The sequence below is a fragment of the Brachyhypopomus gauderio genome, chromosome 7, assembly GCF_052324685.1.
Source record: "Brachyhypopomus gauderio isolate BG-103 chromosome 7, BGAUD_0.2, whole genome shotgun sequence".
Lineage (NCBI taxonomy): Eukaryota > Metazoa > Chordata > Actinopteri > Gymnotiformes > Hypopomidae > Brachyhypopomus > Brachyhypopomus gauderio.
In genome coordinates this window covers 17,522,855-17,540,811 of record NC_135217.1, presented here as the reverse complement: position 1 = coordinate 17,540,811, position 17,957 = coordinate 17,522,855, and the positions used below count along the sequence as shown (strand labels likewise).

Below are 17,957 nucleotides of genomic sequence, written 5' to 3'. Positions count from 1 at the left end.
TTACTTCATTGTCAGTGTCAGACTTATGGTAAGCAGTGCTGTCCTTAATCAATAAAGCACCATTACAGTGTAAAAAATGAGTGTGATACGATGTCTCATTTCCCTTCCACATCACTACTGGGTTTAGAGGAGGAGCAGTTCCATGACTAATACCTGTACCCTCATCACATCACTGTTCAGTTCTGAGAAATGCGACCTTGGCTGCATATTGTATAGATTATATAGATTGTTAGAGATTTACAGCAAATTTTGTGACACTACACAGATAAGAGGTATATCTCAGTTAGAGGTCTGCACTACCGCAGTAATCCCGCGGGTCCCGCGGGACCCGACAGAATATCTTGCGGCGCGGGACAGAATTTAATTGTTATTGGCGGGAGCGGGAGTTGAATTAGTCCAGGCGATGCGGAAGCGGGACCACATATACATGTAGAAAAATCCCGCAAATTAATAGTCTAGAAAATTATAATAATAACAACGCAATGATTTCCATGCAAAAGGAACAGGACGAAAACAACTAATCATTCAGTAAGTAAGCAATAAACCAATTCAAAATATTGGCTAAGCAACTGATCATGTGAACATGAAGTGTGTCATTTTGTCATTTTGATACAGAAATGGCAGAGACTGTAGACCAGGGGTAGGCAACCTTTGAGACATGGAGTGCCAACTTTAACATGTCCAGTCAATGAGTATGCCACTATGGCCGCGAGTTTAAATTGTTGACCGAGGAGGGAGGTGTGTGTGTAAATGGACACAAATTAAGTATTATATCGCGATCGATCGCCAAGTATAAACGCCTCCGCCGTTCGCGCGAGGTGTGCGTGCGGAGTCGCGCGCTACGGTCACTCGCGAAAGTATAATCCATTAATATAATAATTTATATTAAATTATATATATTTTTGCTGATGCTGGTCCAGCGTGTCGCGTGCCAGTGACTATGCCTCGGCGTGCCAATGGTGGCACACATGCCATAGGTTGCCGACCCCTGCTGTAGACGGTCAACCGTCTATTTAAAATTCTATTAAAACAGGCGAATACACCACAATTAAGCAAACTACAGGAAAGTCTGATGTATGGAAGTCATATTCCATTGTAATTAATGGAGATGGAAATCGGCTTGTTGTGATAGATGTCAGAAAGTGTTGGTGTACGTCACCTGATGGCATGTGTTTGGACTGTGGTAAGAAATGGGACAGCGCGATCCATCGCTATATTGCTGTTTTAATAAATACATAAGAAAATTTCAAGTACTAAATTTAATAAATATTAGGATTGTGGGCGGGGGCGACAGAAACGTGTGTGGCGGGCAGGTGCGGGATTAAAACAAGCGATTTTTTGGCCGGTGCGGGCGGGAGTGGGATTAAAACAAGCAGGTGCGGGCGGGAGCGGGATGAAAACAAGCGATTTTTTGGCGGGAGCGGGTCTAAAACAAGCGGGAGCGGGATTAAAAAAGCAGTCCCGCGCAGACCTCTAATCTCAGTTACTGTCTTCAGTGAGCAGCGGGTGCTGTCGTGAGCCCCATCCCACAACACTCAGTGCAGTCTCACAGTCAGAGCAGACCCTCACCGCAGGGTTGCCAACTTTTGAAGATCGCTTGGAGTGAGATTTGAACCTGGAGGAGGTGGCGAGTGTAAATTGTTGACAGGGTGGCGGCGAACGTAAAATGGACACAAATTAAGTGTTATATCGCGATCTATCGATCGCCAGTGGTTGGCGCCAGAGCGAACTAGTAACTCATTGAATCATAGATGTGGATCAGAGGTAAATAAACTAGATTTTTTTTTCGGCGTGAGAAATCGGAAGTGTGGCGTGAGAGCGTGTGAAAACGGTCAAATGCGTGTGTCTCACGCTCAATGCATGAAAGTTGGCAACCCTGTCACCGCTCCACGTCCACACTGCGAATGAACTGCGCATGCCCAAAGCAGCCGCTGACTGACCCCGCCCCGTATTTACAAAGCGGGATGTAAATAAAAATGCGTCTTCAGTGTGACACAAAAATAAATGACTGCATTTAAGTCACAAAGTCTCAGTCACTCACCTCATTCACCATATAGCCTGTCACTCACTTCATCCACAGTGTGCACCTCTTTGTGAAAATATAGCAGGAGGGTTGAATGTAGGATAGCAGTTCCTGCTAAGTGCTACTCTTATGCTAACATTTAACAACACGGCAATAAATGATTTATGTAATTTACGTAAAAATGATTTATACAAGGCATTAAAGTCATGAAGTTATTTTGAGAAGTGACTGCCTATTTCAAAGGCAACAGAAGTTGTTCATTGTTAGTTCATTTGTAGTGTTTTTTTTCTCCCACGTTATTCCTTTACGTTAAACATGTATTATGCAAATTAGGCGATGGCATCATTTAGTGACTTTTAGGACAGCCAATAGCTGCTTTCCTTACTGAGGCGTCGGCAACACTGCTAAGCTCCCCCTAAATGAGGCGTGGCATTCCACTTAACCCCTCACCTTCCAACACAGATTGAATAGACATAATTTATTTGCTTATATTTTTGTAATTGTTTAGATGTCAATTGTCAAACTAAGTAGATAAAATAAAATTGGATACATTTTATTATATATATTTATGTTTTAAGAATATTTAGGCCCTCTGAGCGTAGAGGGCCCTGACGGTTCCCCACTGATACAGTGTATTTTATATATATATGATTTAATGAAATGCAATAGAAGATTTAAGAACATAAATATGGCACACTACAGTGAATCCGTAGGACAATATTGAGAGACCCTTGAAGAATACACATCAGACCAAGGACCAACGCCACCAGCATGTATATTCCTAAAAATTTGTAAGTCGCTCTGGATAAGAGCGTCTGCTAAATGCCATAAATGTAAAAGAACACACCAGCACATATTTTACAGAACATGATGTACAGTTGATTACAGTCCAAAGAAAGAATAATCCAGTTTTGATCTGTGTGTGTGTTTGTGTGTGTGTGTGCTTACCTCTGTACTGATCACTATCTGCAAATGATCGAAGGGTCTTTCTGTGATGAAGAGGTTCATTTTGAATTTCCCTGTCCAGATTCATGGCCATAATCACTGGAACACTGTGTCACTGGAACCTTATAACCTTTAAGCAGCCTGACTGACACTATAGTCTATATGTGGTCTGTATTGGACCTTCTATCACTCTGTTATACTCCTCAAGCGATTTGATGAATTGATAGTCTGGGCAAGGATGAAGATATTAATAAAGTAATAAAAATATGGTTTTATGATTTATAAATTTGACTATTTTCTATTTTTTTACTAGCAGCTACTATAATTTCTGACCTATTTAAATCTTTTTTATTATTACTTTTATTATTTTAAATTACAGAGCCCTCCATAATTATTGGCACCCCTGGTTATTTGTGTTCTTTGGCTTCTTGTCACAGAACAGCTCCGGGACCCTCCTTGTGGGCGTGTGTTTATGTCGTCTGCGTCTAGCCCGTGTATGTATTTCTGTGGGTGCGGTTGTGAGCGTGTTCATGAGTCTCACCTGTGGATCGTCTCGTGATTACTTGGGGTTTATGTAGTTTGTCTATTTTTTTTTCTCAGAAATATCTTTGATTTATTTTATAAATACATATAAACAAACAACAGCAAATCCTCCCCCCACCCTAAAACCCAATAATCACTCTATCGATACATATTCATGTTTGAATGTTACAGCTTTTTACAAGTTGCAAAAAGGGTAACCACATGTCTTCAAAGTCCTTGAGCTTCCCTTTTGATATATAGGTCAGTTTCTCCATTGCCAAGTTTATGAACATTTGTTTAATCCACTGGTTTATCTTGGGTCTCTCAGTGTCCTTCCAGTTCAGTGCGATCACGTGCTTAGCCTGTAACAGGCAAAAAATGACCAGTTTCCTCCATTTTGTAATCCCTCCCGAGTCATTAGGAAAGATATGCAGCAAACAAAGTTTACCATGCATTGGCATATCACATTCAATCAGACGAGAAATATATGTAATAACCTCTTTCCAGTAAATCTGGATTTCTCTACATTTCCACATACAATGGAGTAGAGTACCTCTATCAGCACCACACTTTACACAATCATCAGGAATATTTAAATTGAAATGGTGAAGCTTTACAGGGGTAATATAGGTTCTAAATAACCATTTGTATTGTAATAATCTGAACCTGGTATTAATAGTCTGTGTTTGTGCCAACAAGCATGAGCTGTTCCACTCGTCGACAGAGATTTCTGTTTGCAGATCATTCCTCCATGATTGGAGATATGAGAGACTATTTTCTTTTGAAGCAAGAAGTAAAATGTTATAGAATTTAGAAAGCAGGCCTCTCTTCCCATGACCTTTAATGGCTATACTCTCTATAGTGGAAACTGAGCTGTGGATTTTAATAGGGTGGTGATAAAACTTCTAATTTGTAAGTACTTAAAAAAGTGTTTTTTGGGTAAGCCGTATTTACTAACCAGTTGTTCAAAGGACATCAACACTCCATCATTGTATAAGTCCCCAATTGTCTTCAAGCCTTTATTAAACCAAATCTTAAACCCCATGTCTGCTCTTCCCAGTTTAAATCTCTTATTTCCCCAAATAGGTGTTAGACACGAGATCGTAGGTGCTTCACTCAGCGCTTTATGTGACTGATGCCAAACTAGTAGAGTATTTTTGAGAAAAGGGTTTTTGGTGTCTTTTAATAGTTGTTTAGTTTCATCTGAATAAAGATAAGATGTTACGGGTAGCTTTGTTTTGTTTTCAATGCATATCCAGGCAGGTGTATCTATTGTGGTGAAGTAACACGTGGCAGTCCAGAGTTGAGCTGCCCAGTAGTATAGCTTGAGATTAGGCAATCTAAGCCCTCCTCTGTCATAGGGCAGGTAGAGAAGAGTGAGACGCAACCTGGGGCGCTTATTATTCCATATAAATTTGGTAAAAATGGACATTTTAATAATATTAATGCGACCTATCATTGAAATTGGCATCTCGCCCCATCTTTCTAGGGATTCCACCACCCCATCTATTAGAGGATCATAGTTAATGGAAACTATTTTCTTCATGTCTGGATTTATTTTTATTCCTAAATAAGTAAAGCCTTCATAGGTAAATGTAAATTTTGTCTGTATTGTAGGGTTATGTTTATTCAGTAATAACATGGAGCTTTTCTTTTGGTTAACTTTGTACCCTGAAAATTTACCAAATGTCTTCAGAATTTGATCCACTTTATGGATAGACCTCTCTAAATTAGTTAAAAACAATACAACATCATCTGCAAATAAAGACAGGCGGTGTTCTACCCCTCCAGCGTGTATACCTGTAATTTCAGGGGATTTACGTATTGCCATTGCAAGTGGCTCAATTGCGAACAGAAAAAGAATGGGGGATAATGGGCACCCTTGCCTAGTGGATCTATAGAGATTTATATGTTGTGATAGCTGGCTGTTTGTTACAACTCTGGCTATAGGTTCTGTATATCGTAACTGAATCCATTTTTCACCCAGGCCAAATCTTTTAAGGATCTCAAAAAGATAACCCCATTCTATCCTATCAAACGCCTTTTCAGCATCCAATGACAAAATCGCATGATCCATAGCAGATTGTTTTTCATATAATATATTTAGTAATCGTCGAGTATTGTGAAAGGCTTGACGACCATGGACAAATCCATTTTGATCATTTAAAATTAGGTTGGGCACATGCAAATCAATCCTCCATGCCAGAGCTTTGCAAAGGATCTTGGTGTCACATGACATCAAAGATATGGGTCGGTACGAGCCCATTTCTGTTGGAGCCTTACCCGGTTTTAATAGGAGAGAAATTGCTGCCATTCTTAAAGATGGTGGTAAGATGCCCCTCTCATATGACTCATTAAACATTTCTAACAGATGGGGTAGCAACTTATTGGAAAATTTCTTATACAGTTCGATTGGTAAGCCATCAAGGCCGGGGGCTTTACCAGGATTCATGAGGTCGAGTGCTTCTCTGAGTTCTTCGATGGTCAGTTTTTCGTCCAGATTAGCCCTAGTTTCCTCTGACATGGTTTGGAACTGGAGTTGGTCCAGAAACTGATCCTGCTCATTTGTGTTGTCTGGGTACTGGGATTTATACAAATTTCCATAATATTCTGCAAAAGCATTGTGTATATCTTTTGGATCCATTAAATTAACTCCATTGTCAAGTATAATTGAATTAATGGCTCTGTTTGTCTGTATTTTTTTTAATCTCCAAGCCATAAGTTTCCCAGCCTTCTCACCTTGATCGTAGTATGACTGTTTTAGCCACAGTAGGCTTGTAGCTATTTTGTTAGTAGTAAGTTCGTTATATTCTGATTTTAATAACAGAAGTCTGTTATGTTTTTCAGCGTCATTACTATGATACAGTTGGTCTTGCGGCTCTTTGGTTTGCTTTTCAATATCTTTCAATTTGTTTAGATGTAATTTAGATTCGTGTCTAGTGTAACTCATTATTTCCCCCCTTATATAGGCCTTAAACGCTTCCCATTTTATTGATGCACTTGTCTGATTTGTATTAAAGGCGAAGTAATCTGATATTTTTTCATCAAGAAATACTTCAAACTTAGTTGAGTTCAGCCATTTTGCCTGGAATCTAAATGGAGGTGGAGATGAATAAAAATTGGGAAATTTAATTGATAGGATAATTGGGGCATGGTCAGATAGTAGTATAGCCTCATACCCACACTTCTGGACCCTAGATATGAGACCAGAAAGTAATCTTTTCGTGAATATGTTTTATATGTACTAGAATAGCATGAAAATTCAGTCTTAGTTGTCTCCAAATCTCCACTAAATTTAGATCTTTCATAAACTTTACAATGGCTTTCCTGGCTTGTTGGTGAGAATTATCCGAGCTATTTGAACGATCTATTGTAGGATTAATTACACAATTAAAATCTCCACCAATTATAAACTGACCATTATACACTGACATAGTTAAAAAGAGATGTTTGTAAAAGGCAGGGTCATCCCCGTTGGGAGCATATATACATACCAGATTGACCAATGTGGAGATTACAGTACCATTAAGTATAATAAATCTTCCAGATGGATCCGAATATTTATTTTTCAATTCAAAGGGAATTGATTTATGTATTAATATTATGACCCCCCTGGCATGAGAAGTAAAGCTGGAGGAAAATACCTGACCAGGCCATCTAGATCTTATTCAATTCACATCTTTATCTAGCAAGTGTGTCTCTTGTAGGAAACACACTGTTGTTTTCATTTGCTTGATTCGGCCCAGTACCTGTTAAAGCTTGACAATTTTGTTTAGACCTCTCACATTCCAGCTAGACACAATTATAACTGAGCCATCAGACATAGATGAAATAACTGTAAACCTTCAGCAAAACATGCAAGGTTAACCACTTCTTATTCTCAGGTTCAAACAATGTAAACAATTTCCATATCAAGATGATTAGAGTGAGACCTTTAAAATACACCCCCACACATTTCCCCAAACGAAATGTGATGTTAAACCCTTCTAAACGATGGACTTTGGTTATATGAAACGTTCCGTCCACAAAGTGGGTAACGTATAATACTTCACTCATAACAATAAGCCCCACGTGGGCTTGCTAGTAAAAAAATATATATTATGACCAAACAAACAAAACAAAACGGATTAATACCAGTGATACAAGTATGTGCTGAATAAACAATAAAAAGCTAAGGAGAACGTTATATTGTTTTTCATTGTTCAACTATGTTTAAAATATATACACCAGTAGATATTCTGCCTGTGCAGATATAACTTACTACACTGTTGAATTCAGTCTTTTTCCCACCTGATTGCTCTATATTAGTTGAAAAGAGATATTGCGTCAGCGAATGTGAATCGTTAGTTGCCAGCGTGGCCACCAGCATACGAACTCAGCTTATCTCTTGGATGTATTTTTCGACCTCTGTGACCGATTTGAAGATCCGGCGTCTGTCGTTGTGTGTGATGATAAGATGGGCTGGATATAGCATGCCATACCGCACACCCAGTGCGTGAAACCGGGTTTTCACTTAATCGAAGCTGTGTTGGAGTTTGCGGGTCTCCGCCGACAGATCAGGAAAAAGTGAGACTCTGTGGTTCTCGTAGCACAGATCCGTCTTTTTCCTGGCTGCTTTCAGTGCTGTCTCCCGATCTCGCCAGTTCACAAACTTCATTATTACCACCCGTGGCGTTGTGTGTTTCGGATTAACTGGCCCGACCCTGTGTCCCGATCCTGGGTGAGGTGAAGCTTTCACCAAATGTCGCTTTCAGCCATTTCTCCAAAAACATACACAAATCGGAGCCCTCTGTTTTTTCAGGCAGTCCAACCAGTCTTAAATTAGAGCGTCTGCTCCTGTCCTCCTGTTCAGTAAAGCTGGGCGTACACTGTACGATATTTTAAATCGTGTACTCAGCTCCAGCTCAAACTGTACGACTAAATCGCAGGGTTTAAAAGTTCACAGCTCACGATTCATATACTCACACTATACGACCCGACGCTCTCATGCGATCTCACGAGGAGCGATTTGAATTTCAAACATGTTTGATATTCTTGCGACGCTGCGATTTCTGATCGGGAGTTGGTCGTGAGGTGTGAATCGCTCCTCGTTTACCTGTGTAAACTATACGATGCACGACACGCGATTGAGCCGAAACTCGGCCCGATCGAAAAATAGTCGCACGAGTGAAAAATCGGCTGAAAATGGGCCAAAAATCGCACAGTGTACGCCCAGCTTAACTTTGTCACGGAGCGTTTCCACCGTTTTCTCCAGTAGGCTCACTTGGCTTTGGAGTGACATCACGTCTTCTTCAGTTTGTGAAATTCGTTCCTCCGTCTAGCTAATTCTTTGCGAGTGTGACTGAATTTCACCTTTTATGTCATTAATTGCTTTGAGCATGTCGGTCGATTGTTTGTTCATAGAATCTTTAAGCGAGAGAATTTCTCGGAGAATCGGTCGGAGTATCCAGGGCTATCTTGCTAACATTAGTCACAGACAAGTTAGCACCACCGTCTTGCTGACTAATTTTGCCCGGTTGTTGGACAGATTTGGCACTTTTTGGTGGCATTATGTTCGGTGAACACTCGCAAGTTCAATACAAATTAAAAATATGTTTGTTGGTCAAATTTAAGGATTTTTAAAGAAGATTTACCAGCGTGCCTCACGTTGTGCAGCCTCTCACTAATGGCGCATTTCCACTAGGGCCTGCTTGGCGCGGTATGGTTCGATACGGGTCGATTCGCAACGGAACGGTACGGTCGCGTTTTGTTTCCATTACAATGGTGAACCACCCCAATGTGGGTGGAGTCGACCACAACACCGGTCCATGCCCCTTAACACATAGCATTATTGTATCTTATTTATCTTTATCTTCATTATTGAATGTGGTTGCTCTAATTATTGATAATAATTTGGTATTACTCAAACAGGCTGAACACACCCTGCATAAAAAGCATCAGTCATACAATCAAATGAAATCAAACTTTATTATGAAATATAGATATTTAAAGTACAACATATGTAAATAATATAGTTATAGTTTTAAAAAGTGCAAAAAGCAAATTACCTAAAAATAACGTATAGCTTTATATGAAATAAATATTTATAGTACTACAAGCAACATTTTGTGTGCTTTTACTGGGGTCTGTCTCGCATGGTTCACAAGTTCGCCAAGCACCCCGAGGAAAGCCCGGTTGAAGGAAACATTTTCCGCCAACTCCGCTCGCCTCGTCAGTGGAAGGGGAATCTTGAACGTAAAAAATAACAATTATTAAACATAAGCATTCCCGTGAAAGCAACAACAATATAGCGTAACTGCACAAAATGTGTAGCACGTCATCGCTGCTCGTGCTTTGTTTATGGCTACAGCTAACTAGCAACTAGCAAGGCTAAGAGCTAGCTATTGTACAGTAGTGACTGTGGTGGTAACATTAACTACAAACACAGCTCTAAATTCCTGCGTTTACAATAGATGCGTTCATATTACGTTCATATTACATCTTTTACGAGCCTAGTAGTAAAACTGTGAAATCACAATACACTCACCATTCTCCGTGGCCTCCAGCACCGACATTGCCGTGTCTGTCCAGCACGTTTTCTCTTCCGTTACTGGCTGGCCGGTGACCGTATATGGCATCCATTTGCTGGAACCATTTCCAGTCTTTGCGGTTTGCTCCGGTGCGTCCGTTATGGTCCTTCACCGCCCGGTAATTGCATTAAGCTTTTTTAGTTTGGACCGACCGGCACTGCTGAACGGACCGCTGGTAGCCATGAGTGGCCATTAGCGCGGAAACCTCGCTAAAAACCTTTACATTTCTAGTGGCCCCGTCCAGTTCGCCCTGGATTTTTTGATCGCTGATTATTAACAGAAAGGTTTGTACCTCGGCGTTTGACCAGGGAACAGACTTCGCTCCTTGGGTTTTAAAAATGGCTGAGGAGTCCATAGCATAGCGGAGGAGTCGCTCTCCTGACGCAACCTGTGACAACACTCCCTGGCCAATCAGTGTCATGCTGTTCCTCCACGTCACAGAACTGTACCGCTTCGGAACGGTTAGAACCTCGAGCGAGTCGGTACAAAAAAAGTACCCGAAGGGGCCGGCTCACTGGGAAGTGGTACTAATGGAAACACTCACAAACCGTCGCGAATCGAACCGTACCGCGCCAAGTAGGCCCTAGTGGAAATGCGCCATAAGACGCCATAACCTGAAGTCCGTAGTTTGTCTATTTAATGTGTGTTCGCACAGTGTCCTGTGCTCGTCTTTGTTTCTAGCTTAATGCTACGTTTTGTTCAGTGTTATGTGGTGCAGTGCGCTATTTGCGCTAACGTTATATGTTCAATAAAAGTGCCTGTTGACACGACGCACCCGCCTCATCCTGCCTGCTTTATTAGAGTTGCACTTCTAATAAATCTTTTTTATAATATAGGACAACAATGCAAAAAAGAAAACTCTAAGCTATAACTCATGTGCCTTTATTTGGTGGGGGGGAAATCACACATTAAGAAATAAATCTTTTGAATGAAAACACCCCTGGTGTTAGCACTCTGTACAACCTCCCTTTGCCAACAAGACAGCCCTTAAATGAAGAGGCATCTCCGCCCACTCCTCTTACACAGCCTCTCTAAATGGTCCAGAGTCCTGGTTCCCCTCCTCTGTACCCTCATCTTCAGCTCACCCCACAGGTTTTCTATTAGGTTGAGGTCTGGGGACTGAGATGGCCATGAGGAGCTTGATTTTGTGCTTTGTGAACCATATTTGAGTAGATTTGTATATGTATATGCTGTATATATAGCATATATGTGTGTGTGTATATATATATATATATATATATATATATATATATATATATATATATATATATATATATATGAAAATTGTAAAGTAGTGTCAGGGAAATACATGTCCTTCTGATTAGCAGAAAAATTGTGAATAAGGTTGATCGATGATTCAGTTCAGTGATTCATTTGTAATGATGTTTATGTGTAACCGGCGTCAGAGGAATGTGCAGAGACAGAAAGCTTGTATACAACTGATACGTCAGTTTCTTACGCTAGAAACAGGAAAGCTCTAGATTAAGAAGAATACACATGTGAGACGAAAACTGTCTACTGTGCATTCTCCCCCCTCAGATTCTCAGTGTGCCCAAATGTACTGTGAACATGTGATAACAACAGAATAAAGGAGATTGGACTGCCCACTCTCCTCAGAGTTCTTGTTCTAGATGAGACATTCATGCTTTTTTACTTTTGTAATAAAACTTTTTTAACCACGTCTGAGTCCTCATCTATTTTCAGGAAATTTCCACGACAGTATACAATTGTAAATTAAATTTCCAGAGAAACAGGACATTTCGCTTCATGCACTTGATGAAGTACGTCTGTACAAAAAATGTAAATACTTCAATATTGATCAGAACATGGTTGTCAATATTTCTTATGCACATGTGTGAAAGGGAAATAGTGATCTCATAATCAAACCAAAAGTACTATGAGCATCAGCACACATGATTTAGTTTTCCTTTTAAAGCTGAGTGAGCATCACAAGTAGTGAACTGTGCAGTATCTCCAGTGTTACATATGGTGCAGTATCTACGTATATATAGTGTTACATATGGTGACTGTAATCATGCTAATCGGAAAAAGTATCCACAGAGCTACAGTCTGTGCCCACACATACCACACGCAACATGTACTTCTCTTTTTCAGTAACAGAAACTCTGTGCTAACATTCACTCCTCCATCACATTCATCAGCTCTGATGCTTCCAAGGTTGGTTTCACATAAAGGTTTATATTCTGGTAAACTGATGCACATAAGATTGCATCCTGTAACATTTCTAACTGTGATGGGCAAAGTGTGCGAAAATAAAAAGGAAGTGATTACACCAGTCTACTGTAGAAAAAGTGCACAACACCAAACCCGTGACATGCTCCAAATTAAGGATACAATAACCAGCAGTCCACTGGTACAAAGACAAGACCCTCAGGTGTCGGGTATCCTAATAGGCTCCGCCCACCTGAGGGATGAACACAACAGCAGGACAACATGGAATATTGCTGCTGCAGATGGAGGCGGCCAGCGGGGGGCCTCCGTACCGCGACACTAACTAATTTTACGTTCAAATTTACTTTCGACATTATTTACATTATTTTTTTAATCCTACAATGTGATTTTCTGGATTTCTTTTCTCATTTTATCTCTCATAGTTGAAGTTACCTATGATGAAAATTACAAACCTCTCTCATCTTTCTAAGTAGGAGAACTTGCACAATCAGTGGCTGACTAAATACTTTTTTGCCCCACTGTATGTGCGTGTAACATCGTCATTTTAGTTTCACTATGATACACTTGACACGAGGTGGAGACGGGGGGACCTTCCTTCATTTGCAGGGCCCTATGCAGCGTGCGTAGTGAGTGTATAGGGCACTCTGGCTCTGAGTACACCCTATTATAACTCTCTGATTACCTAGAGCTGCAGTGTTTTGTACCAGCGAGGGAGGAGTTAAGGGGATATATAAGGTCTTAGCTAAGCTTGCTGGACTTGTGTTAAGCTGTTGATCTGATGACTAGAGTTTGAGAGAGCAGAAAGAGCTAACCTCTGCTGTTACAGTTCACGCTGGTTATTTTTAGTATGAGTAAGTCTAGTAAAACATTAGCTTTCAATTTACATGACAAATGGCACCAGTGAGTCAATCAGCCTTTATTTATAGAAATTGTTTAATAGAAAAATAGAGGGACACTAGTGGAGCATCAGGCGCAGCTGTCAAAAAAAAGGTCACAGTTCAGGTAGGAGGGAGGGCCCCTTATCAAAACAGTGCTTGGGGCCCCAGGAAAGCCTGAACCAACTCTGGGTGTTCTGATCCCACAATGCAATCATATGGCCATTCAATTATATCTTACAGTATGCATACTTCATCAATACATTCCAATGTCTTCAATCTCTTTCAATGTTCAATGTTTATCTTAGTATTGCAGGTTGTCTGCTCCCAGACTCCTCTCCTCCAGGTCCTCCATGGCTCCTCCCAGGTCCTAAAGAGAGATGAGCTGCACCTCTCCTCCTAGAACTCCTCACAAGGTAAATATCTCGGCCTGTTGGAGTCTGTGGTTGGTAAAGTATGGTAACGAGAAATGTTTCAGGTACATTCCATTTCTTTTATGCAACAATATTTTAATGATTAAAGCACTCAAATTAGCTTTTGTTTACTTATGTGACCGCAGTGACCAATCAGTGTGTATACAGGGGAAAAAGTGATCTCATCTCTAAACCAGCAGCAGTAGTGTTGAAATTTACAGGAAAGAGAATTTGTTGGTTGTGGATGTTTCTTGGAAAGCTATAAAGAACACCTGTTATCCTGGAAAATAAAGGGGATAAGATGAAAATCTGGCAAGATGAGTAAAAGAATGAGAGTGAACCCTAGAACAGGCCACCAGAACCTGTTCATTAATAGATCCACTGACCCTGCCCACTGCACAAAGTCTACTATTGGTGAATTGTTCTTTAATAAATGAAAACAACCAAAGCAAACAGCATTAATAGATTAATAAAGATAATCTAAAAAAGAGAAGTTCTATATTTTATGATTATTACTAAATGTTTACATGCTTGTTTTCAAAGTATTTCTTAGAAATAAGTATGTTCTTTGTTATAGGATACGACACAGATGATGCTGCAAGTCAAAGCAATATTGATACCAGTCCCAGACACACACTGGTCTGTTGTGGGTGTCCCTCTCATCTCTGTAGCAGCTCCTCTCTGCCGGGGTCTTCCAGTGTTTCCAGGGCCAGTGTTCACTATAATGGAAAAGGTCACTAGTCCTGGTCTAATAATACATACAGAGATGTTGTAGAGAGCAAATACATCTAAAGACCATTTGCATCACCTTAGTCAACATTGTTTATATTCCAGCCACTCTTTAACACTTAATTGCCCTTAATTCATTTTTTAAACACTTTTACTACTACATTTACTTTTCTGAACATGTGTGCTGACTTCTATCTCAAATCTCACCCCTCCATCATCTTCTCCCCTCCACCTCCTTGCTCCATGTGTGAAATGTGAAATGATCTCTGCTGCACATGGCTAGCTGGGTAATTTTCATTAAAAAACACGGATGAAATTTGAGCAATTGAGCATTAGAGCATGTCTGATTTGGGTTTTGTGAAGTTCAAATCTCCAGCTACAACAAGCAACTTGCGTGTCCTCAATGCTGCAATGTAGCCAGTGGGGAAGTGTGTGTGCTGTGATGATTACTGCCATGTATTTATGAAGACTGTAGCAGATAATGCGAGCAGCATTTCATCTCAGTAGGAGCAGTTTACACAAGTTATGATGTGTGGACATCAAATAGTCAAACAGATGTTAAGATGTTTGTGAAAATAAAACAACTTTGCTTTACAGAACAGTAAGACAAACAAATAACAAGGATCAGCACAATGACGTGAAGCAGGAATCACTCAGATATAGTGGCAGAAGGCCACTGTGTATTAATGGGATTAATGGGAACATTGGTCAAAGTAGATGGTGACCAATAAGAAATACTATTGGGAGGGATACAACATATAATCAACTGTAGTAAATCTAAATTATGAATAATTACACTATAAATCTAATAGCCCACTCACTCACCTTTCATTTATTCTCCCTACACTGCACCCCTGACATATTCAATAAGAATAAATAAGAGTTTATAAAGTGGTTTAAAATGACCACTTCATTTATTTAAAAATAAATAAAAACAGTTCTTCAGAGCACAGCCCATGATGTGAGCTGAAGGAGCGCTAAGCTCATGGAGAGATTATGGAGGGACTATGAGTCTCGGTGTTTGAGTTCCTCTCTTCTCTGCTGTGGGGAGTGTAGGACAAGGTCTCTGTTGTCTTCATGTCTTTACACTGTGTGTGGCCCACAGACACAAACTAAACAATATCGCTTTCATTCTTTGGCGCTAACTGACGTATTTCAACACATTGTTTATACATGCTTTATAGGTCACAATGGAAATGATGATTATCAAAACCTTCTAAGGACAACACAGGTCATGAAAATATACAAGGGCTGTCAGCTGTGTTAGATTATTATTTATTCATTCATCCATTTGTTTTCCATGCAGAGCGCAATAGCCTTATTGTTGACTGGTTAGAGCAGCTTAAGAGATCCCGTTCCTATCACAATATTCTCTAGTCAGGAGTGTCAGTAACAGAGTTACAGTAATTAAACTGTCTGTTGGAACATCTCCAGCTCTCGGTGGTTTTTGTTAGATTAAGATATTGTCTTTCTGGCCATAGATGTCTGGGGTGGAGGAAACACTCCTGGTGAAAGAAAGAGTTGTGCATAAAACACGTCTGATACCGCCATCTACTGGGCACTCACAATATGCTCTGCCATTCTGTATAGTGACTGAGGACATAATAGTTTGTTTGAGGTAAGGAATAGGTCAGGAGTTGATTTAGGGGGACTTACTCTATGAGAAATAACAAATGGATTTGTGCAGCTTAAACAATATAGAGTTACATGTCTGTGAAAAATAATTGCTTATGTGTAAGTATTAAAAAGCTGGGAGGTCTTGTTATGATCATACACAATTATATTGTTTTTTGGGGGATTATTAACATGGCCGTGTTATATGTCTGATCAGTTCCTGCCTTCACAGATATCAGTGCTCAGTGATTCAAATTATCACCATTAGAGGACACAACTAAAAGTGCACAAACCTTTGCAAAACATCCAACATTTTTGTTTGGTCGTTCTATCAGGTTATTTTCCATGTTGTGATATTCTTGTTACTTACTACTGCTGTCTTTGATTTGAGCAAAACAATAAAGTTAAGACAGGAAGACAGGAGGCACGTTTCTTTTTCTCTTCACATATTAAGCATGTTTTTCATGATTTACTTAGACAAGCTTTGTCAAACTGAAAGTACAACTAAATAATTTTTTTCCAGTAAATTATTATATGACTGATTTCACATCTCAGAAAAACAACTTTTCTTGAATCATAGACCTAATAATCAGTGTTAAATTAAGGGTTTCACAGAAACCTACTGGAAAAGAGCTTATTTTCTATTCAGCTGTCACTGGCACTTGCTAAATGTTTAGTCATATCAGTGTTAACAGTTACTACCATCTTCTACTAATGCTTTTATCATGGAGAGATTTATTGCTTCAATTTAGTTTCAATATGAGTTCAGAGCACAGCATCTAAAAGTGCCTAAAATATGTCCTGTAAGTTCTGTATCAGCTGCCTGTATTAGTAAGTTTCACTGGTTCTTTGTTGTGGACCCTTCAGCTCACTCCTGGAGTTCAACACCCCTTACACTCACACACATGCACCACTCAACTCACTCCTGGAGTCCAACACCCCTTACACTCACACACATGCACCATTCAACTCACTCCTGGAGTCCAACACCCCTTACACTCACACACATGCACCACTCAACTCACTCCTGGAGTTCAACACCCCTTACACTCACACACATGCACCATTCAACTCACTCCTGGAGTCCAACACCCCTTACACTCACACACATGCACCACTCAGCTCTGCACTTCCACACTTCCACACAGGTCATGCTGTGAAACCTAGAAATAGATTGGTGTCTTTATACACACACACACACACACACACACACACACACACACACACACATATATATATATATATATATATATATATATATATATATATATATATATATATATATATGTCGGTTTAGTCAATGCTACTCTACTAATGCATTAAGTATTTTTACCCTGACATTTTAAAACTTCATGTACTGATGTTTTGTATTATGGCATATCCTGGTTGTCCCTCAGTATGACTTCAAATATATATAAATATGTATATAATGACGTGTGAAATGTATTGAGATTATGAAGATGGCTTAGAAAGAGAAATTTTTGTTACACGTGTGATTTTTACATCAAGCTACACTGAAACCTACAGGGAAATTTTTTTCTTACCTTCTTTCTCTTGTAAGATTTTGCAACATCTGAGTAAAGTGCATATAATCAACATTAAGAGCTGTTTCGTGTAAACATCATTTTAGTGGAAGGGAGAAGACGAACCCTAACAAAGTTTGCTCATGCATCATCTAGTGTACTACTGCCACCTAGTGCTAAGACCTAGAACTACTCAAAATATAAAAACTCCAAAATGGCTTCTAACTCTAGTGTGTAGCTCTAGCATTGTCTACGAAGTGTAGACAATATTTGGCCCATTACATAACACAACTAGACATCTTTCGTTTTGGTTTGTGTACTAGATTTGTGCAGATACAAAAGATCATACCTAACCCACTGCATCTAATCCGTTAAACCATTCAAAGACCACAGTCCCTATGTGTGGTTACATCACAGTACATAAATTAGGTTACATTACCTACACATCTGTGGCTACAGTGCATACATGTAGTTATGTTACAGTACAGGGTTGCCAACTTTTCAAGATCACTTGGAGTGAGATTCAATCATTGGTGGGGGGGTTTAAAATG

At 39.8% G+C, this 17,957-nt stretch overlaps 1 long non-coding RNA gene across 2 annotated transcripts; it reads left to right on the top strand.

Annotated features, from left to right (window-relative positions):
* The first annotated feature begins 418 nt into the window (after positions 1 to 418).
* On the top strand, positions 419 to 16,327 carry LOC143518220 (uncharacterized). 2 transcript variants are annotated; one of them, XR_013132093.1, is made up of 4 exons: positions 419 to 528; positions 13,436 to 13,543; positions 14,118 to 14,273; positions 15,751 to 16,327. It is a non-coding gene; the product is annotated as an uncharacterized LOC143518220 (long non-coding RNA). The 2 variants fall into 2 exon arrangements; XR_013132092.1 differs by having other exon boundaries at positions 14,118 to 16,327.
* Positions 16,328 to 17,957: the final 1,630 nt, after the last annotated feature.